The sequence below is a fragment of the Molothrus ater genome, chromosome 7, assembly GCF_012460135.2.
Source record: "Molothrus ater isolate BHLD 08-10-18 breed brown headed cowbird chromosome 7, BPBGC_Mater_1.1, whole genome shotgun sequence".
Taxonomy (NCBI): Eukaryota; Metazoa; Chordata; class Aves; order Passeriformes; family Icteridae; genus Molothrus; species Molothrus ater.
This window is the reverse complement of record NC_050484.2, coordinates 20,061,422-20,082,022: the sequence shown is the minus strand read 5'-3', so window position 1 is coordinate 20,082,022 and position 20,601 is coordinate 20,061,422. Positions and strand designations below refer to the sequence as shown.

At 38.7% G+C, this 20,601-nt stretch overlaps 1 protein-coding gene across 1 annotated transcript in view; it reads left to right on the top strand.

The window, feature by feature from the left end:
* Window positions 1–6,342: 6,342 nt before the first annotated feature.
* The window catches only part of SCN2A (sodium voltage-gated channel alpha subunit 2), a 73,546-nt gene continuing 59,287 nt past the window's right edge, over window positions 6,343–20,601 (top strand). Inside the window, exon 1 of the mRNA XM_054515350.1 lies at window positions 6,343–6,636. The gene's annotated coding sequence lies outside the window, so the exon portion shown is untranslated. The remainder of the gene's footprint in view (window positions 6,637–20,601) is intronic.

Below are 20,601 nucleotides of genomic sequence, written 5' to 3'. Positions count from 1 at the left end.
ATAAATAGTAGATACACAAAATATCTCTCCTCCCTTTCTTCTGCCTCACTAGATCCCACTGCCAGATCTGAAAATCAGAAGTGACCATTCAAAGGACAACAACAAATAGGCTGCCTTGGCAAAAGTAATTTATAACAATTCCAGCGTGACACTTGTTTCAATTTAAATTATGATTACAACTTTTAATGAATCATCACTGAAAGTTCAACTCAGAAATTATATTTAAAAATGTAACTTGAAAACCCCTGACATTTCTAAATAATCTTTCTGGGAATCCTGCCCCAGGTGCAGTTTTGCTCCCAGTAAAGACTGAATACATGCAAAGCTATCCAGTCACTTTTAACTAAACAGCTCAAATACAAATGTTGAAATATCTTAGTTCCAAAGAGGAAAATAATTTTGAAGCGTTAAATAGGAATGAGTATATCCCCTGTATGGGGTTTCATAAGGGCAATCCCTGTACATAGCTCACATGTAAGTTTTCAGCACTTAAGTTATCAAATATTTATTTTATGAATACAATTATTTTTTGTCAACAATTCTCCTTAGTAATTCTCAGGCACTGTTGTGAACTAATGTACTTAAAGGCACCAAAATATAAAATGATATTATCTCTAGTCCTTCAACTACTTACCAATGTTACCTGTTGAAAGAAATCAAAATTGCAGTATTTAGCTAAGTGTAATGAACATGACTTTAATTCAAGTTCAACACTGGCTAATATAAGTGCATAAATCTCTTCAATTTCTCTCTTTCTTTTCTCCTTTTATCCCTACTATGCCAAATAAAAAAAACCCTACTTTTATTAAATTTTGTACCAGCTACTAATGCATATTTACAAGCCATGGACCTAACACAGTAGCTCAGTGGCTTTTCAACTAATAATCTGCATTTTTACTTGAGAATCTATTTTAACAGGCTATAGAGCATACTATCTGAAAAATTATCTGTTTTAATTATTCCTAACATTGTAATAAAGATATATGATCAGCAATCTGTACTTCAATGGTTATAGATTTTAATAATAACAAAATTATTTTAACATTATGTTATTAAATAAGTTAAACCCCTCCAAATCTTGTAGAACCAATAAGAAGGCCATATGCAAGTGGACTCTGTTGTGATAATTCCATTCATTCAGTAAAAATCAACTAAAAATAATTCACAAAGCATAAAACACCCCAACCACCTTTCATACTGGCCTAAGTGCTTCCAAAATATTGATCTCAGTTTACAAGTTTCCTGTCATTCAGATGAACTACAATCACAAAGTTATCATGAGCTGAACAAAATGTACACAACAATCACTGCTTAGAGATATCTTAAAATGTTCACTTATAAATGCACATACTCTGTTCATATATTTAGAAAGAGTAGGACTCTTGTGTATCTACATTTTGAAAAAATAAAATCATTGTATGAAACTGATGTCTAAGATAATTACCAGCAAACAATAATAAAATAACTGGTCAATAAAAAAAAAATTTCTTATGCCAGTGATCCTCAAGGTAGAGGTGGGCCTAACTGCATCTTCAGGAGCTTTGCAGCCAACCTCACTTGGCATTGTTCACTACTCAGTGGGAGATTTGGTGAAAAGTTCCACAGGTTAACTGGAAAGATGTAGCTTTCCCACCATATATGTTCTAAATGTTTCTATCCTCTAGTATGTAGTAGGCGCTGCATCTGCTGCCACTGCAGAAGTAGTTTACAAATTTCCAAGTGGTAGAAGCAATATTTATACTAATCTTGCTAATCTTGCTTGATAAGTTTTTTTTTTAATTTTATGTCTATTCAATCACAACACAGGAGAATCACGGAATGCAACTTATTTATTAGTAAATATGTTTTTTGCATGTCATATGCCTCAAGAACTTACAGGGATACAGGCAAACAAGTTAGGAGAATTTTGAGAAATATTAGATATTTATGTGAGTAACAAAAGTTAGAACAGGGGACAGGAACTGACTCAGATAATAAGGGTTCAATATCTAAGGCTTGCACTCTTCTTGTATAACTTTCAGAAATTAATGTATGTATGTGTCTTAGTTCCTCTCCTATGAAATGGAGATAATTCCTGATGTCAGAAGGGGCTATAGCATAAATTAATTTTGTTAGACAACAAAGCTGTAGAGATCAAGAGTGAAGAAATATTTTGTTATTCCTTGTAAAGTCCAAAGAGGCCAACCAGGCCTAGGAAGCTATTATTTCAAGCACCATATGTTCACAGGACATGGACAATGTTCAAAAGGATCTAACATATATATGACAAGACCAATAAACAAAGATGAAATGAAAGCAATCGATTTCAGAGTGAACAAATACAATTTAAGGTAGGCAGATTTTAAGAGGTGGGGAAATGAATTAAATGATACCTCAGCAACAAGTGCACTAGTGTGCTCTCAGAGCTAGTAACAAAATCTAATAATGTTCTCCCAGGACACCTATAAACAGAGAGATTGCATTCATATGTTTTCATTCCATTTATTGCTACTGAGTCATGTGGTTTAATTGGTCAGATGAAGGGTAATCATCACTTGGAGAGAGGGGAGGTTTTGTTAAGCAAACCTCAAGTTATGATTTATTTATTTGCTAGTCTTTAAAAGCTGGAATGCCTAGAATAATTGCTCTGTTTAATAACATATGCTTGCCAAGTTGATCTTGCTTTAGAAAGTTTCTCTGTCTCTCATACTACATGTAGCAGTTATCTATACTAAAAATAGTCCCTTTATAACTAAACTATGAAAATATATTACACTGAGAGAGAAACATTTGAAACAAATTACTCCAGCATGTTAAAGAAAAATAATTGTACTTTGATCTGCTTTTGGCCAAGAATGATAAGGAGAGAGAACATGTAAGCTGCTGCACTGAATTGTAAAGTACAGGTACACAATGTCACAGAGAGAAAAGATGGAAGTGATATGTTCTTTCAAAAACCATTGTACTTATTCCTTTTCAAATCTTAATCCATCATTGGTCATTAAAAGAGACTTCAGTGTTAGCCTCAGGCAGCAAAGAAATTACTGGCTTCAAAGTTTGAAAATATTGCAAATGTGATATAAAATAGTCCCTTCTTCAAAAGTAGATACCAAGACCAGAGAATTTTTATTATGTAGAAAAATTTTCAGAAATCTTTTGAATTCCAAAGCTTTTTTTTTTTTTCAGGCAGAGGTAAAATGTGGTAGCCTGCACTAATACATCTCAGATGCAAATATTTTAAATCTGAAAGAAATGTAAAAAAAATCAAAGATTGTTAATGATTAATAGTCACCAAAGCAGTTTCTCTTAAAGTAACTGGAACTGGGAAGAGAATATTCTTCATATTTAGAATAACATTAAATTTCAGTTTCACTTCAATGAGTAATTTGCAAAGGTGACTCTCAGATGTTAAAGGCAAGAATAATAGGCTTTATGATTTCATAAGAACTAAACAAAGGCCAATAAATTTTGATTGAGATTCATTTATATCTTTTTAAAAGATGACACATCAATAAACCACTGTTCAATCTGCAGACCTGTCTTTTGCCTGAGCAATTTCCAGATTTAGGTCTAGAGTTTGAGAGTTAAGAGATTTGTGGATTAAAAAAAAGATAAAAAGGAAAAGAAAGGGTTCTACATATGTGAAGCAGCTATTTCTTTGAGGCATGTAAACGACAGGCGTAGATAAGTGTCTGTTGGCCAGAACAGCTCCAAGCATTGCTCCTTAAGCTTAACATCCCATGCGCTGTGGAAACTGGAGTTTGACCTTTTGCTCCGTCTCTTCTGGGCAAATGTTTTTGCATGATTTAGAAGAATGGTTATTTTTTATGCAGATGACTGTTAGCCATGCTCTAAGAGGCAAAGAGAGATTTCTGGTAGAAATGAGCTCTATCAGCATGGCTGAATAAGCAGAGAGATTCTTCCAGCTATCCTAGTTTTAGGGGACTTGAAAAAAAATCAGAAAATGAGATTTATTCAATGCATATTTGTTTTCATTCCTATGGAGTTCCTATAACTGCTATTAAAATGGTTAATACAACCAGGAATAAATCATGTTTGTAGGTGTTGAATAGCTTTAGGAGATTTAGATTCAGCTATGAGAGATTTGCTAGGATCTCTTTGGATCTCTTCTTAAGTTTTCATAGAGAAACTCTTTACTTTCTCACTGTAACTGCTTGAAAGTTTGTGCCACTTTGTGAAAAATCCAGTTTTTATGGGAAAATAAAACCTTAGAAAACTCCAGAGAATCTCAGCAGTTAAGTCTATTTAATTACTGTGGCACTTTATTGTGGTATATCAGAGACCTTATAATATCTTATTTTAATTTTACTTCTCATGAAGATACAGAAAATCAAATCTCACTTTGCCAATGAGCTTTAGCACTAAGATGTAATTGCCATATACCTACAGATTTTAGAAGTGAGAAGTGAGTAGAAGGATTAAGATTACATAATAAAAGCTTTTCTGAGTTTGTGTATATTTTTTATAATGCAACTGAAATTCATATTTATTACCAGTACACCTTTAACTAAATTGCTCCCCTACTGCAAAGAATTACATATTAGTAGTATTCTAAATAATAAAGATTCATATAATTTTCAAATTTCTTGCATAAGTTTTATCTCACTTTTAATAGTACAGATGTTATTAATTCAAATGATATTTTTTCTTAGATAGCATAGAAGTTCCTGTTTAGTTTATGAAGTTGAATTAATATTCAAATCTTTAATATTACATACTCCAATGAAATTATAATTTTCCAAAAAATACATTCAAAAAGTGACTTTAGAATTAGGCTTTTGAATATGACCTTCAGCATTTTTGATCTCAAGTAGGCCTATATGCATTTATGACGTATTTCAACATTTATACAAGGTTGTCAAAGTATATTCCAAAGGAAGGTGCTGGGAGATGCGGGCTCTGCGGAGCAGAGCCTGTGGAGCAGGGCCGTGCTCCAGCACCGCGGACAGCGCCGGCTGAGAGTAACAGCGGCGGCACTTCGCGGGGAAACCCCTCACGAGTACGAGTAGGTCTGCATAAAGGAGTATTTTAAGGAAAAAGTTCCTTAAAGTCAAACTAGAGCGCATTTTTTGGTGCCAACAGGATTTCTAAGGGATTTCAGTCCATGCTCGCACAGTAGGTATTTTGAACTATTATTATCACTGCTTGCACTATTTTAGTATTTTGGAGTCCTTTCAGGGTCCAAGATCCCATAGCAGAGCTTGAACAAGCATGAAAATGGATCATTTTCCTGGGACACTCCAAGGCTTTGGAATAACTGTGATGAGTGGTTTAAGCTGACAAAAATATCTGTCATTACTCAAATGGACTGTCTCTTCAGCTACTACCTTGTGTTGACAACACTGATTTTTGTGATGAGTTAGATCATGGATCCCAATTCTAAGTCCATGGTTTTCATCTAGATCCATTCCTAGTTAACTCTGCACTTTTTTTCTCCCCAGGCCCCATGTTTTGGTATGATTAAATTTTCCTCCACAGCTGAGAATTGCTGAGCCAACCCCACATGCAGGTGGCTGCTAGCTGTGTGATGTGACAGAGCAGGTGTATGTGATAGAAATAGAAGATAAAAGTAGAAACAGTCAGCTACACAGCATTCCAGTGTAAGGTATCCTTTAGTAACACTAAATCCAACACTGCTATTATAGGAATTGTGGCTAGAGACAACTGGGGTGAGGCAGCCAATTTGTACATTAGTCTTTTACAACTAATAGTATCCAGAATACCAAAGATCAGTTCTAAGATGCTATAAAATGCAATGGAGCCTTGGATTAAAATAAGTAAAACAGATCACCCTAAACACTCTTTATTGAGCAATAATATAATAGTTCTTGCTACATCCAAACATTCATTCCTTCTGTCTTACTTAACAACTTTATTTTTCTTCTGGCTTTCAATAAATATATAGATGTCATTTGTGTTTTGCAGGATCAATAATCAAAGGAAAAAACCCAACACATTTACTTGCTACTATATCTGTAGTAGGGAGTTGTGCACAAAGAATGATTTATTTCTAAACAGAACGTGCATTAGTACATAGTAAAATAAAGATATCTGGCAGTACCTTGAGTTTTCTGCAGTTATGTGTATACTGATGTATTCAAATATTTACCTCATTGTAAAAAAAAAAAAAGAAAAAAAGAAAAAATCGTGTTGTGTACTTTAAATGTCAAGGCAGTTGTCAAGAATTTGTAAGCACTGCTCAGTGCTCCCGTTCCTGTATTTAAAGCTGTGTACTCGAGGGTAACAAGCTGTGCGGGCAGGGTGTGCGGCTCCAGCGCGCTCGGTCCTGCCAGGAGGTGGAGCCAGCACGGAATCCGCTGCCGCTTCGTTTCCTCCCTCTCCGCTCTCCCCCCTCCTTTTTTTCCCCCACAACCAATTTTCTGATCGATGCTGGGATTCAAGGAGTGAATCTCAGAACAGGAAGCAGGCGAAGAGACTACAGAATACTGCAGAGGCTCCTTTGTTGCTTTTATGGGGAGGTTCTTTATTTCTTTCCTTTTTCATTTCAGTGAAATCAGGAGTTTACAAGCTTCTTTGCCCAGGAACCTGTACCTGCAGTAGAAGGAGCCTCTCATCATCTATCTACAAGTGTATGGATATTTCTTATGCTATGATTTTTAATCCTCCTTTAATCAGGTAAGACAACATTATATTTAATTATAATGCTAAAAGCCAACAAATTCTAGCTGGTTTTTACCAAGATTCTTCTATTCTGGTGCCACACCTAGTTTTCAATTAATATTAATAGAGCAAGAGGAGAGGAAATAATAGCCATCTTTGCCACTGCATGGATTTTTCATAGCATTCAATCAGGTCTTAGCACAATAATGAAAAATGATGTTGCTCTTTGCAGCTTTCTGGTCCTATGTTTTTAAAGCACGCATGTTCATAATAGGAATTATTTTTGAGTTTGTGTTTTTCATCTTAATTGTGGTAATTTGTTGCTGCTGTTTTAAGGTGGTCATCCACAAGTGTTTTCTTTTTCTGTGGGAGGCTATATCGGTGCTGTATTCTGAATACAAATTGGAGGGTCTTTTAAAGCACACAACTGCATCTCTGGGATTGCACAATTTTGATGCAGAGATGTACTGTTGCTTCTTTATAGCATTTTCAGTGTGAGGCTGTCTTTACTTCATAAATTCATCAATTTTTTTTTCTGTGAGGCATAGGAGATTTATAGGATTCTCCCCTCCCTCATCTCCCAAAACAGCCTCTCCCTGATGGAAGACAGAATGGAGGACTTGTCTGTGACTAAACATGGTTTTGCACTGCTGCATATACCATATGAAACACATCTGTTTTGTGACTTGTTTTTTATATATAAGAATGAAATTTTTATTTTGAAACTTCATTCCATATTGCATGAGAGAGAAAAAAATATTCCTTTCATTATTTTTTTAGAAGCATGATACCCACTGGGAGAGACAGCAGAATGACTCAGGAGGTGGGAAGCTCATGCAGCACCCCCTGACTCTTCTTTCAAACCTTCTGGTCTTTTTTCTACCTTCTCTTCATTACAGCAGTAATGGTTTTAGTTGGTAAAAACAACACAGAAATGCACTGACTTACAAAGTCATAGATCAGAGAAGGGTCTCAATAACCAGGTTGTGAAAAATACAGAGAATGTGCAATCAGTTTTTTCCCTGTTGCTTTCTATTATAAGGTGTTAAGTAGCACTTCATCAAAATTTTCACACACCTGTGAAAAGGCAAACTTTTTTCTTTTTGTGGTGATTAGTAAAGCAACAGAAAATTGCCTGTTGGGATTTGAATGCTGGATGCTGTGTTGGCTTTAGTTGATTCCACAGATACAAGTGAAACATTAAGAAGGTTCACACACATTCTCGCCATCTCTGCAGGTTGCCTGCTTAGCTGCATTTTTCTGATCAATGTTTTCAATATGCGTTATCTGGTTATGGCTGAGCCATTGCAATGTCTGAAGGTCTCTTCACTAGATGGTAAAGGTTCCTTCATTATTGAACAGATCTGGAGAAATGCTGAATGATCATGTCCAAATGATCTGCTATTTCCTCTGGTGACAAATGCATTAAATAATTATGCTCTCATATGTCTATAGGCCCCACTTTAACAACAAACAGACATGTCAATGGGATGACTCACATTCTCAATATTAGGCAAGTGGATAAATACCTGGCTCTGTTCTCTTGATTTTTAGACTGCACAAATTTTCAAAGAAAAAATATTTGTAATAACAGAAATATTGCAGTGTTCATAAAATGCAGTTAGTAGGTCAAATGGGCATGTAGCTTCAAAGGTAATCTTTAGATGAACTCTTCTGTTTAAAAAAATAAAAAGAAAATCAATTGAGTTATCATAACCCTTAAAGGAAAATATTGAAGCAAAATTCTTACAGATTTTGAATATATTTATTGTGAACATTAGGTCTTGGGAAATAGAGGCGCATAAATGGCTGTATCATATCAAAGCCTGATCCAGATATCTTTTGCTAGGAATAAAGTTGGATATTTCTGAAGGAGTTCAAGCAAAACTTGACCCTAAGAGAAAGCTATGCTGTGTGAAACTTAAGTATAGGGGCTATTAAAACCTACTTGTTATTTCTGAATACTGAATTACTCTAAATGAAGTGTACTTTGTACTCATGTAAGCATCAGATCTCAACAGCAGAGACCATTGTACCCACCCTGCAGCAAGAGCAAGAACAGCATCAGTTATGCTGCCAGGGCTGCTTCCTTGATTTCATCTCAGATCTGGACGAATAGATTTGTGTGGTCACTACCTGCAGCCCTGCTCCACCCCCAAGGAGCCCTAAAAACTCTCCCACCCAAGGGTTGGAGAGAACACTGAAATCTAATATAGTCTATCTGCTTGACTCATACCTGGTAGCAAGAAATGCAACCATAATCCCGTTATGCACTCAGCTCTCAGCTGGAGCACAAAAAATCTCAAGCAAGATTTTCACTGTGTTGCTTCCAATGTTTAAGGCCATAGACATGCTCCCACTGGCTTCTCCAAACCACAGTGGATCCTTTGCAGCTGCAGACCCTGGTCCTGCACTCCCCCTGAGTGGAAGCAGCCTCTTGCCCATCAGAGCCTTCCTGTTCCTCTCTCGGTCCTGCCCTCGGTCCCAGCCTGCCAAGCAGGCATCAGGAATCCCAGGGCCTCCTTTCTAGAGGCTTCCTGAAGTCACTCGAATAAATTCATTTCTTGTACCTTCTCTCATTTCATGGACACCTACCAGTCTTAGAAATACTGGGTTAGAAGACATTTCTGCCAATGGTCACTTGTATCTCCTGTTCCTCTGTTACTGTCTTTGAAAGACAAATAATGTACCTCATTTCCTAGAGGTGGGAAGGAGGAGAGGCAAATGATGTTGTGAATTACTAAATGCCTTAAGAATTAAAAAAAAAAAAAAGCTGAGGAAATAATCATCCTATACTTAATGCATACTTGGGAAGATATCCTGTAAAGAAGGTTTGGGATCAAAATACTGACAGAGAACAATTTAAAGAAACATTGAATAACTATATTCACACTCTTCAGTTCAAATTGCAAGTTTGCAACTTTACCTCTCTTATTTTTGCCTCTGAACCTACTATTGTTCCTTTTCTGACCCTTACCTCCGACTGAAGTTCAGCTGCTGCCTCTTTCTGCCTCTGACTGGTCTGGGACCAATAGAAGGGCTTTGCTTCCACTCCAGTTTTCAGTGCTGGGTGCCTCAGAAGTTCTCAGTATTAACTGTGCTGAAGGGGCTGCTAATGTAGAAACACAGCCAACACATGGCAGCTCTCTAAGTATTTATTACAAGCTGCTAAGAAGCTTTTTCTGAGCATATCTAGAAATTATTTTAGAGACATGTTAAATGGCCAGATTTCAATAAATTTAAACAGGAGCAACAAGACTCAAACTCATATATTGCCTGAGCAGCCTACCTGTCACAATCCAGAATAAACAGTTTGTAGCAAAAGCTCCCAAAAAAACTGGCTGGAAATACATTTTAATGTTGCAGTATTACCACAATGCTTATTAAATAGACACAAACCAGTTTTTAATCTTCCTATTAAAAAACCCAACAGCATAGATTCATCATTCTTGCCTGTTGTTTTTTAAACTTGTAGATTAGGGAAATAATACTGTCAAACTTTTTCCAATAAGCAGACTAAAAATGTATTTTTTCTATTTAATGGTGAAGTTTTTGTTATAAGCATTCAGATGGAAAGAGGATAGATGAATCTGCATTGTGAAGTTGATATTTACTTTCTATTTTCATTGAAGGAAATATTTTGCCATTTAAAGTGCCATTAAAGAAATAAATCAAGTATCAACAATCAATATTTGGCAAAGCTGAAAGCATTATGAAGTAATTCACATAATGGAAACATTAAGCAAACGAAACTCTGTCAGGTTGTCCATACTATATGGAAAAAAAAATTAAAAATAAAAAAATTAGCAATAACTTCTTTTTAGGTCTCTCAAGATGAAGTTCAGTGATTGTTCTATGTGAAATTTTCTTAGGCTTTGTGCAATTGTGCTCCTTCTTGCTGCTTGATTCTTTGCTTGGTTTCTGCTGATTTTGGCCAGATGAATTGTTGTAGCTAATGCTAGTTGATCCTCACCATCTTTCTGGAGATCCTCACAGGTGGTTGCCATTATGCATTAAAAATGCAAACTTCCTTCACTAAGGAAGAGGCTCATGTTCAATAAGATAATGATTGCTCCATGCAGGGTACAGCTATCTTACCTGCACAAACTGATGACAGCACGAGCAGGCACGCATTTTGAGATGATGGATGTCCAGGTTTTGAACGTACAGCAAGGGATTTTCTGATGTGGCCTTGTCATATGAGAAGGGGTGCCTTTGTTTTATGCCATAAGGTGCTGTTTTCTGGTCTTAAATGGAGTTGCGACATACAGCTTTTGAGTAATTCAGATGCCAAACCACCTGCTCTAGCCAAAATATTGGGTACCATTCAAGACTGCAGTAAAAAGCAGGATGGCAGCAGGTCCGTCCAGCCTTTAGCTTAGCACTTTGGTTTCAAAGGCAGCATTTGTGCTGTATGGAACTGTACAAGCCTACCTGATTATTTTGGCCTGTTAACTTCTGGCTCCATAGCTTTCTGGTTGCCGATATGGAGCTAACTTAGTTAAAGCTACAATGTTTCCCCATCTACTGCTGTCATTCCTCTCACATCATGGTGAATGTTTCTTTAGTTGAATTATTACAAGCAGGCTTTCAGAGTGGGGCAGAAACAGCCCTCCTATCTGAATGGGAGGTAATTATGCATCATTTTTTTTCGATACCATCCTTCACCATGTCTCACCAACCTCAGTGTAACTGCAAAATCCTCCACAGACTTTGATCCCAATGTAGTTTTGTTTGATGATAAATGTAAATGACTCACTCTGAAATTAGAATTCTGACTCAAGTTCTCTAAAGCAATACACTGTGTTCTAGACTCGCCCGTTTGTCTCAGTAGGATAACAGATATATTAGGAGCTGGATTCCATACATGTATACAAAATGGAGATAGATACAGGCAAAAAAAATTGACAGTCTGTGATCTCAAGAAAAACAGAGTTTCATGGATCATAAACTGTGGGGAGCAAGGTTAGAAAAAAGTGTCCTTTGCCTAGACACTGGGATTTGCAGTTAAAAATCAGTTCCATAAACAGGTGCCAGCACCTGAGTATCTAAACACACCATGTGCTTAAAGGCAAGTATATGGCAAACTTCTAGACTAGCACTATAAAGAAACAAGGTCTCTGACCAGGATAGTTGAAATTTGACAGCCTATCTCTAAGTATGCTAGTTGTATTTTGTGTAAAACTAAACATTTGTACCAAAGCCAAATGAGTGGAAAATCCTACTTCTTGGGCCACAAGGCAAGCTTTGTTAGATAAATCTTCCCTCCTGGAAGTCTCTGGCAAAGTTATTTTAACCGGCACTGTAGCACACAAGGTTGTATCTGAAGAGTTTAACAGGTGTATTTGTAGAGTGTGTGAGCTCCATGTGTTTTCTCCTTGCTGAAAGTCAATAATGCAACCATGGAAACTACAAGATAAGTACTGACACAAGGCAGGATGAAAAAATCTTCCATCTGTAGTTGTGTTAACCTGAAAGCAGACATGGGGCAAACACTGCACAATTGTTTGCAGATTGAGGCTTTGGTGATGGCTGCACAAACACCCTGTGCAAATGTGTTCACACAGGTTAGATTTTTGAGTGCAGAACCTGGTTTCCATTTTGTGATGGGTAGCACTACAAAAGTGTTGACAGTAAACAGTCCCACAAGTACCGTGATAATACTGCTGAAAAGTTCTCCTGGTGAGGCAATGACAATATGCTTTGAAAATACAGGGGTGCAGGTTGAGTTCTGCTTTCATTTGGCTTCTGGAAAATACTAATAGATAAAATGAAAAGCACCAAATTTTACTCTCAGAAGCAATGGGAAGATGGAAACCTTTAAGGAAGTCAATTTTATTAGAAAGAAATAGACAGTACATATTACTGGGCCACCCTTAAAAGAGTCACTTTGCAACAGAAGAACATTTTACATCTGGCAAAGAGTTTGCTTTTGTAGTTATGTTGGCTAAACATATGCAACAGTCATAACATTTTCAAGACTTATTGTTTCAAAATTTTTAATGTTATTTTCAGTAATAGTTAACATTTAAAGTGCTTCACGGCCTTTAAGTTTGTGACCATAAAAAGATACTTGTGCTTTTGCCAGATGAAATTTTTGGATCTTTTTGGACCTGAAGCAAAGCTTTGGCCCTCAAAGCTAAGCCCAAAGGCAGGCTACTCTCACACAGAGAAATCTGGTACTTTACTCCAGTAGTATTCTTCAGGGGAAAAAAAACTGAACATAAGCCTCAGGGAATGATGATGGTGATGATGACCTTTAATGTTATATGGAACACTTGGGTGTTATTATTCATGCTGATATCTTGCTCTTTGGAGTGGCAGAGGCTGGGAACTCTAGAGAAGTGTTCTCCATTGCTGGGAAAGGTATTATATAGCTTTTCTCAGTATTGACCTCACTTCCAAATTAGTTCATGGATTCACACATTCTCAAAATAAGCTGTCCTTAGTGAGAAAGATGAAGGATATGATGCAGAAATTGAGTGAGCTGGTGAGCTGGTATAAATATTGTGAGGATGGGAAAATGGCTCTGGAATTGTGGTAAGAGGAAATATCATGGGGGAATCTAGAAGAGTGACTGATGGGCAAAACACAGTCAAATGTAGGATGGGGGAAATAGAAATTTTAGAAGGGTATACAAATTGAGTTTATATGAAAAAAAGTTGAATACATTGCAAAGGAAATACTGACTTGTGTATCCATGTTTCTGTATGGAAATAAGCAGCATGGTATGCACAGCTCCTGTGGGAAAACGTCCTTGCAGTGGTACAGCTCCAAGTTGCAGGTGATGCTGTGAGCAAGGAATTCTTCTAAGAAATCTTTGGGGAGCTCCTGTATTCCCTCTAATCAGAACCTGTTTTGCTGGCTCAATCATAGTGGGAATGGAAAAACTCTCCTGAGGAGGTTGTCAGCATCTGCTCTGTTGTTTTATTCACACATACCAACAAATGCAAATTCAGTACATAAAAAAACCCCGTACATTTAGGAAATTATTCTGAACTGGAAAAAAATTATCAAACTCCACTGAACAAATTTCAGTTTCAAATAGTCCGGTTACAAATGGCTGCAGTTTTATTTTAGCCTAGAATTTTGTAGATTGTCCTCAGCAATCCTTCTTTTCCCCATAGTTATAAAATATTATAATGAGCAAGCCTCCACTCCTTTTTTTTAATAAAGTTACCTTGAAACTGAATCTGCATTTTTTAAAAAAGAGACTAAACTTTAAAGCTGTTAATTGTTTTCTCCCTCTTATGAAGACAACCAGGAGCTATAAAAAATTAGTTTTGGGCAGCTATATGATGTAAGTATTCAACTTTCCATTTCTGGCACATTTCCATACTTCTGTGGCACTTCTTCTTTTCCTAACATCACTACCCAGGAAAGTGATGTCCGAGTATGAAACAAGGCACCCATGTTATTGCAATAATACTTTGCCACAAGGTAACTTACTAAGGGTTTCTCATGAATTTGGTGTGTTTCAGCTGAGACACTTTTTAAATCAAGGGACTGGTATAATCCACACTGGTCAGAATATCAGAGTAAGCACTCATAACCATTCCCTCTGATCCTGCACTTATGAATCTGCATTGCTCCCTCAGGCCTTTCAAGTTTCTTGATGCAATAGTGATAGTACCTTCCTTCTCTTACTTAACTGCATGTGTCGGCCATAGGCACATTGTCCCTCAGGATAAATTGATCCATAAAGATGTTTTCATAGCGTTCAGAATATTTTCAGTTTATGTCTTGATATGACAGGTTTTGAGAACACTATAAAAGGCAAACAGAAACTGGGCCTGGCAAACTGTTTCAGGATTTTTTTAAATGGCATTTCTATTTAATTGTGAGCCAATTAACTACTCTGTTTCCTTTCAGAGCAAAAAGCAAATCTTCTAAATTTAATAGAGACTTGTTTAATGCTTTTTAATGTTATATATCTGACTGGGCTTTTCATTACCCAGGGAAACAAGCATGCAGGTCACTAGGGAGTAGTGATGATATTTGCTCTCTGCCTTTGCTTGGGACATGGAGGGGATGAAGGGGCAGCTCTTAAGCTTTCTAACAGTTCCTGTATGATGGTCTGGCAATCCTATATAACCATTTGGCTGCATTCTGCACAAATCAACAACCATATTACTCATCATAGGATGTAATTTCATGCTGTTTGCTTTAATTTTTCCCTTTTGGTTGCCAAATTTTGAATACACATCCAGTCTTATGTGTCTCCTACTGATGACATCTTCATTTAAAATACATAGTTACTCAGCTGTAGAGATGCCTGTAGTGTGAAGCTTTGGACAGTTGGCAGAACTGTAATACATAATAACCATTAAAGTTACAGTAATTAATACATATTGTTCAGTACTACAACAGGAATATACAATTTTCCCCCGTCTCTGTCAATGTGTATCAGAATGCAGACCCTATATATTTTCATATGTTATTCTGGTTCCCAAAACACATGTGGTTCTGCTTCTTAAAACACAAAATGGGAACAATGGTAATGGGTGCAAAATAAGTGGCTGATATTTAGTAAGGAGGTGTGGAAGTAAAAGGATCTACTAAATATTTCACACTTAAAAAATCACATTAAAAGTATGCTGTGGAGCACTGAATTAAGGCTGTCTTTACGTTCTAGAAATCATGATTTGTAGGTAGTTGTGAAAACAGCAGTTTGAGTGAATTGCCTACCATCAGGCAGTACTGAGTACTCATCTCTTGCCCCTTTTCTAGTCAGTCCAGAGAGACAGACACTTCTTGATGTGGGCACAACTTGCCTCATCTTAGGGTAGATATCTGAAATAGGTCAGAAGAATTGCCTTTTACAAGACCTACTTTTCTCCAGAAATATGAAAGGAGTTCAGATTGGCTTAGATGCAGATGCCAATAGATACAGGCATCCAATGCCAGAGAAGGCAAACCCTACTTGTGGCATGGCCAGTTCTCCAAAACAGCATACAGACCTTGCATGAAGGACACAGAGTTATCATCCTTCTTTTCCCCTTCCCACTAGTCACTTCTCCTGATCCCTGTGCAGCACCAACAAATCAAGGAAGTCTCCTCCAAAACAAATCTCACTGCTTTTAAGAGCTCATCCATATTGTATACTACATCAGACAGTGAACGTTGCATTACAGTATCTACTGACAAATGCACTAAAACTACAGCAGACCTCAATTCTATGCTGTCATTTCAGTCCTTTTTCCTATAGTAATAGGGGCCTTTTATGGGTGTGTTCATACACAGTTTTAGGGAGGCCATGTTGATACACATATGAATGAGTTATTGAATACATGTTTACACATACTTCACAGAGATCCTGTCACATTTATAAACTCATTTTCACATTTTTTTGTCCATCCGTCCAATTAATTCCAGTCCAGTTATCTCAGTATTCCCTCTCTTGCTCATTCATCCCAAGTTTTTTTTGCTTTCTCCTATGTCTGCTTTCTCCATTATACTGCTTCCTCCTCTGCTTCTGTTCCCCAGCCTGGTCTCCTTTGTATTCAAATTGATCAACCTAGATGAAGTTTATGATCATAATAATCTACAAGTCTTTGAAATTTTCACGTCTCTGCAGCCAGCCTGCAGGACTACTGCAGCCAATTTTGAGACAGTTGCTTTATCCAGGCAGACAGTTCTTACACATATCATTTCCCTGGAGGTTTCTTATGCTGCCGGTCTTCAATCTGAGATATGTCTCCCTTTTCTCCTAAATGCCCCCTTTTCCTTCTACATTTCCTTCTGGGCTTTTATGTTTTTTTTTTTCCTTGTTTGTTTGGTTTGGTTTCTTTAATAACGAACATAACAAAATGATCTAGAACAAAAAGATGAAAGCATTCCCACTCCTGGATCAGCAGAGTCCACAAAGACAGACTTCAGTTGAAGGAAAATGCCTTCAGATGGACAATGAAACATAAACAGAAAAATGCATTATCTCTGTAATTCACCCTTGTAAATCTCTGGGGTGTTCTTTCAAATACGTGCAAACTAATTTTTCAAAAATTTTAACTCTAAGCAAGTATTAAAGATACTATTCAAAAAGAAAAAGTCCCAAAGAATGTGACTTATTCATGCTTTGAAAATTGGTAGCTATAAAATTTAAGGATAAATACATATACATTGCCTTTTTCTTAGAAATAGTTTCATTTGATTTGAAGCTTCCCTCTAAAAATTGGTCTGAGGCAAAAATGTAAAATTTTAGCCCCAGCACTTCAAGTTTGGCATAAGTGATCAAGAGAGGAAGAAGAAAAAAATAAAAGGAAAACGGATAGGTCAATGTCAAGTATCTCAGTAATAAACAGTACCATCAGCCCCATCTGCAATTAGCATGAGACATCACAACTTGTAACTAGTAGCTGGCTTGGACCCATCTGCACTCTGTCCCTAAGGATATAGGAAGAACCGCTAACCATAAACCATCCTAAGACTAAAAGAATATTTAAAAGTAAATATGGGACCGCATCTGTGATTTAATTTCCAGAATCACTGAAACCACTTTGCTTCTAGTTTATTTGAAGTGGCACTTTACTGAAACAAAGCCAGCTCTTCCATTCCAATGGCAAAGGGAATCTGGTGGGGACCATGAATGAGAAAGGAAGTTGTACTGTGCACTTGTGCTTTTTTGTAGTTGCGTTTTTTTGTGCATGTGATTCTATCTCCTTTAGAGACCTTGATGTGTTTCCAGGTGCAGCTATGTAGTAGAGGCATGAGTAGTGCTTATGAGGAAACATTTTGTGGCATCCTGCCCTTGAAGGTTGATAGATATCCAAGGAGTTAATGCTTCTTTCAAGCTGCATTAACTCCTGCAGGAGCCCCTTGGCAGCTGGTGCTGTGCAGCTGCAGGGAACCTGTCAGCGTCAGTACAGTTCCCGGGGGAGAAATTCTCATCTGTTATCCATGGAGATATTTGTTTCCCCCATGTGGGATGGTCCTCAAGCTTTCTGTGCCTATTGTGTTTTGGGTTTGGAAGTTTCTCAACAGGCAGTTTTGTTTGTCACTAGTCAGCTATCTTTGCAAATGCAAGCCTATTTAGACAATGCTCCGTTCAGATCCAGGTTCTCTTTAATTTGCAAAGTTACAAATAGGACATGTACACCCGCACGTCCTCTCACATATACCAAGTCAAAACTCAGGGGTTTTGGCATGTAGCGGATGAGGTTAATTTTTTTATCAAAAACAGCTTGAAAAGAGTGGAGATGATGTAAAAACTGTCCCAGCACCCCACTCCCTAGGTCCGTTTCTATGGTTTTACAGTCACCGTTTCCTATTTAAAAAAGCCCCACAACACCCGCCCACCCGGAGCAGGGGAATTGGCTGGCTGCAGGCAGTAGGCAGCATGGCTGACTCTGTATCCAATACAGACGGTACGCAAAGCTAACTGAAGGAGGGATGGTGATCCCCCGGTTTCTTCCCGCCCTGATGCTAAAGCCTGAATTTTGCTCCATTGCTGCTCAGCTCGGTTCCTGGGACAGCGGGGAGGGACCTCGCCCGGCGGGGCTCCGCTCTCCTTCGCCGGTGGCTCTGGAGGGCGGGTTCCCCTCAGCAACCCCCCTCCACTTCTGCCTCTCCTGCCTGTGTCTGCCCGAAACACCTGCTCCCTCCCGCCCCTCCTGCTGCTCCCGTGTGACCGGGCCCTGCTGAAGCCGCCGGGGGCAGCTGTCCCCCTGGAGCAGGCCGTGTGGCAGCGGAGGCTTTGCGGGAGTCCCCGGGCCCGCGGGCGGCGGCGCTCCCCCTGCGCAGCGCGGTGCCGCAGCCGCCGGACCGGTTGCCTGGCAACCTCCCCTGGGCGCCGCGCCATTGCGGAGCCCGGCCGCTCCCCGCCGCCTCCCCGGCCGCCTTCTCACTCGGCCTCGACGCTTCCAGAGACACCGGGCTGCCCGGCTCCCCTGGCTGTGCCCACGGCGGGTGCCGAGGCTCAGGGCGGCGGCTCGGTGCCGCACCTGCAGCACCCGCCGGCGCGGCGGGCTGGGCGGTGGCGCCCGGCGGGCTCCGCCCTGCTCCCCCTGCCTTACTCCCCTGCCTGCTTCGCGCTGCTCCCGGCTCGCCGCAGCGCCCGCCCTGTCGGCGGTGCCGGGTTACAAGGAGAGGGTGGAAATGTTTTGCGTGGAAGTGGGGGCTGCTCGCGGCAGCTCATGGAGATGGAGGGCTCGGTCCGTGCCCCTTTGTCCCTGGCTCGAGGGAAGCTTCGCCCGGCTTCCCTGTCGGAGCCTGGCCTGGGCTTACGTAAGCGATAACTGATAAGGCACAGGCTTATTCATAGGGTGTGTTTGCAACAGAATACACTAAGAGGCGATAAAAGTAGCATCACAGAATATTTCCCGCAATAATTTGCCAGTAGGTTCAGAATAATGATTTATGTTGTTCATCCAAAACTTCTAGACAGATGTTTGGGAGATGTTAGAATCTCCCATCTACCTGGTGCCTTGTATCCTGAGGATATAAATGATATATGAATTTTCTGTAGCCATGCTGTAGTAAAGATTAATTAGAGATTTAATTCTAAACATCTTTGCATAATGCCCATACTGGGAATGCTAAATTCTGAGTTCTGGTTTGTCAGGAAAGAAATCACAGCATGTTTTATTAACAGCATAAGTAGTCAGCACATTCTCCTATTCTGGCATCTGGAAATATCTAGCTCATCCCATACATATGGCACTTCTGTTATCATTACATCTTTGAATTGTATATTCACTCTCCCCACACAAACACACTAAAAATGGATATATCTCTAGCCTGACACACAAGACTCTACTTGTGGGGATAGTTTCTCATGATGTGTATCAGGACAAAGATTGGTTTGAAGAAGGGCCCACTGAAGCTAGATAGCTGAAAGGCTGTAATCACTTAATCAGCTTCATTAGGGATTTGGTGAATACTCTTGCATTGTCTTCCCACATTGCTCTTTGATTTGGAGACAGTATTTCTCTTTTTGTCAAGGGAATCTTGAACTGTTGTTTTGAACCTTTCTTGGATTTAAGTCAGCCTTTGTTTTTCCCTGTGGTCAAGGAGCACTGGAGGAGATCATTACAGTCTGGCAGAAAGCTTATCTCACTGTAGTAAATAAAAAAGTTAAGAATGGTATTTTCATCAAGTGAAAAATCCAGATTGTCTAATTGTCTAACTAGAAGGAAGGATTTAAGGGCCTCTCATCTGGAAAGACAAGTAGCTTTTTTGTTCGTGCTCTGACATTTGATTGAAAAGCAGCAATTTTTCAAAGGCTATTTCTGATAAAAGAGGAAAATGGTTTAACAAATGCAAGTAATTTCCAATTATTGGTTAACAGTAATTAAAGATAACAACTGATTTTCACCAATTTTTAAAAAATAATTCTTTGAAGTACATCTTGCCAGAGACCTATGGATAGTTTCCTGAAATAAGTTTTAAAGAGAGTAAGAAAATTGATTTGAAGGACCCCCAAACTTTCTCAGTATGGATCTTTCTATATCTGCTTTCACATTATATGATCCTTGCTACACATTTTTCTTAAAATGCTGTCCTGATGTCCATGTTGAAAGGAAACAGGTGATCCTGGTCACTTTCTGATCTTGGAAGAGCAATCCTGTGGCTGCTGTAACTCAGTGGTAGCCTAATTTGATCTTTAGATTTGCTAGCATTTAGGCATTTTAGTGACTCTTTTTGCCTTTTTATTCTACTTATACTGGGTTCTATACCAGGTAAAGGATCTGTGCCAATATTTGTTAGGGCCCTGTTCTGCTCCACTGTTCAGGCTCTGGAGATCCATTTGTTCATATTCTGGTGCCTTAAGCCTTTTGAGCTTGCACTTAGGTGAAGCACTATGATTTGGTAGACGCTGAAGGTAGCCAGCTAGTCCTTTTCACTCTAAAGTGAGAGGACATCTCGAGACATTAAGATTCCTGATTCCTTTTCTGAAGTGTGATGGATCAGCTCTTTGATCTTTCTGAAATCTGCCCAGTTATTTACAGTTTTCAGCCAGACTAGTGGGCTGATCTGGCTAAA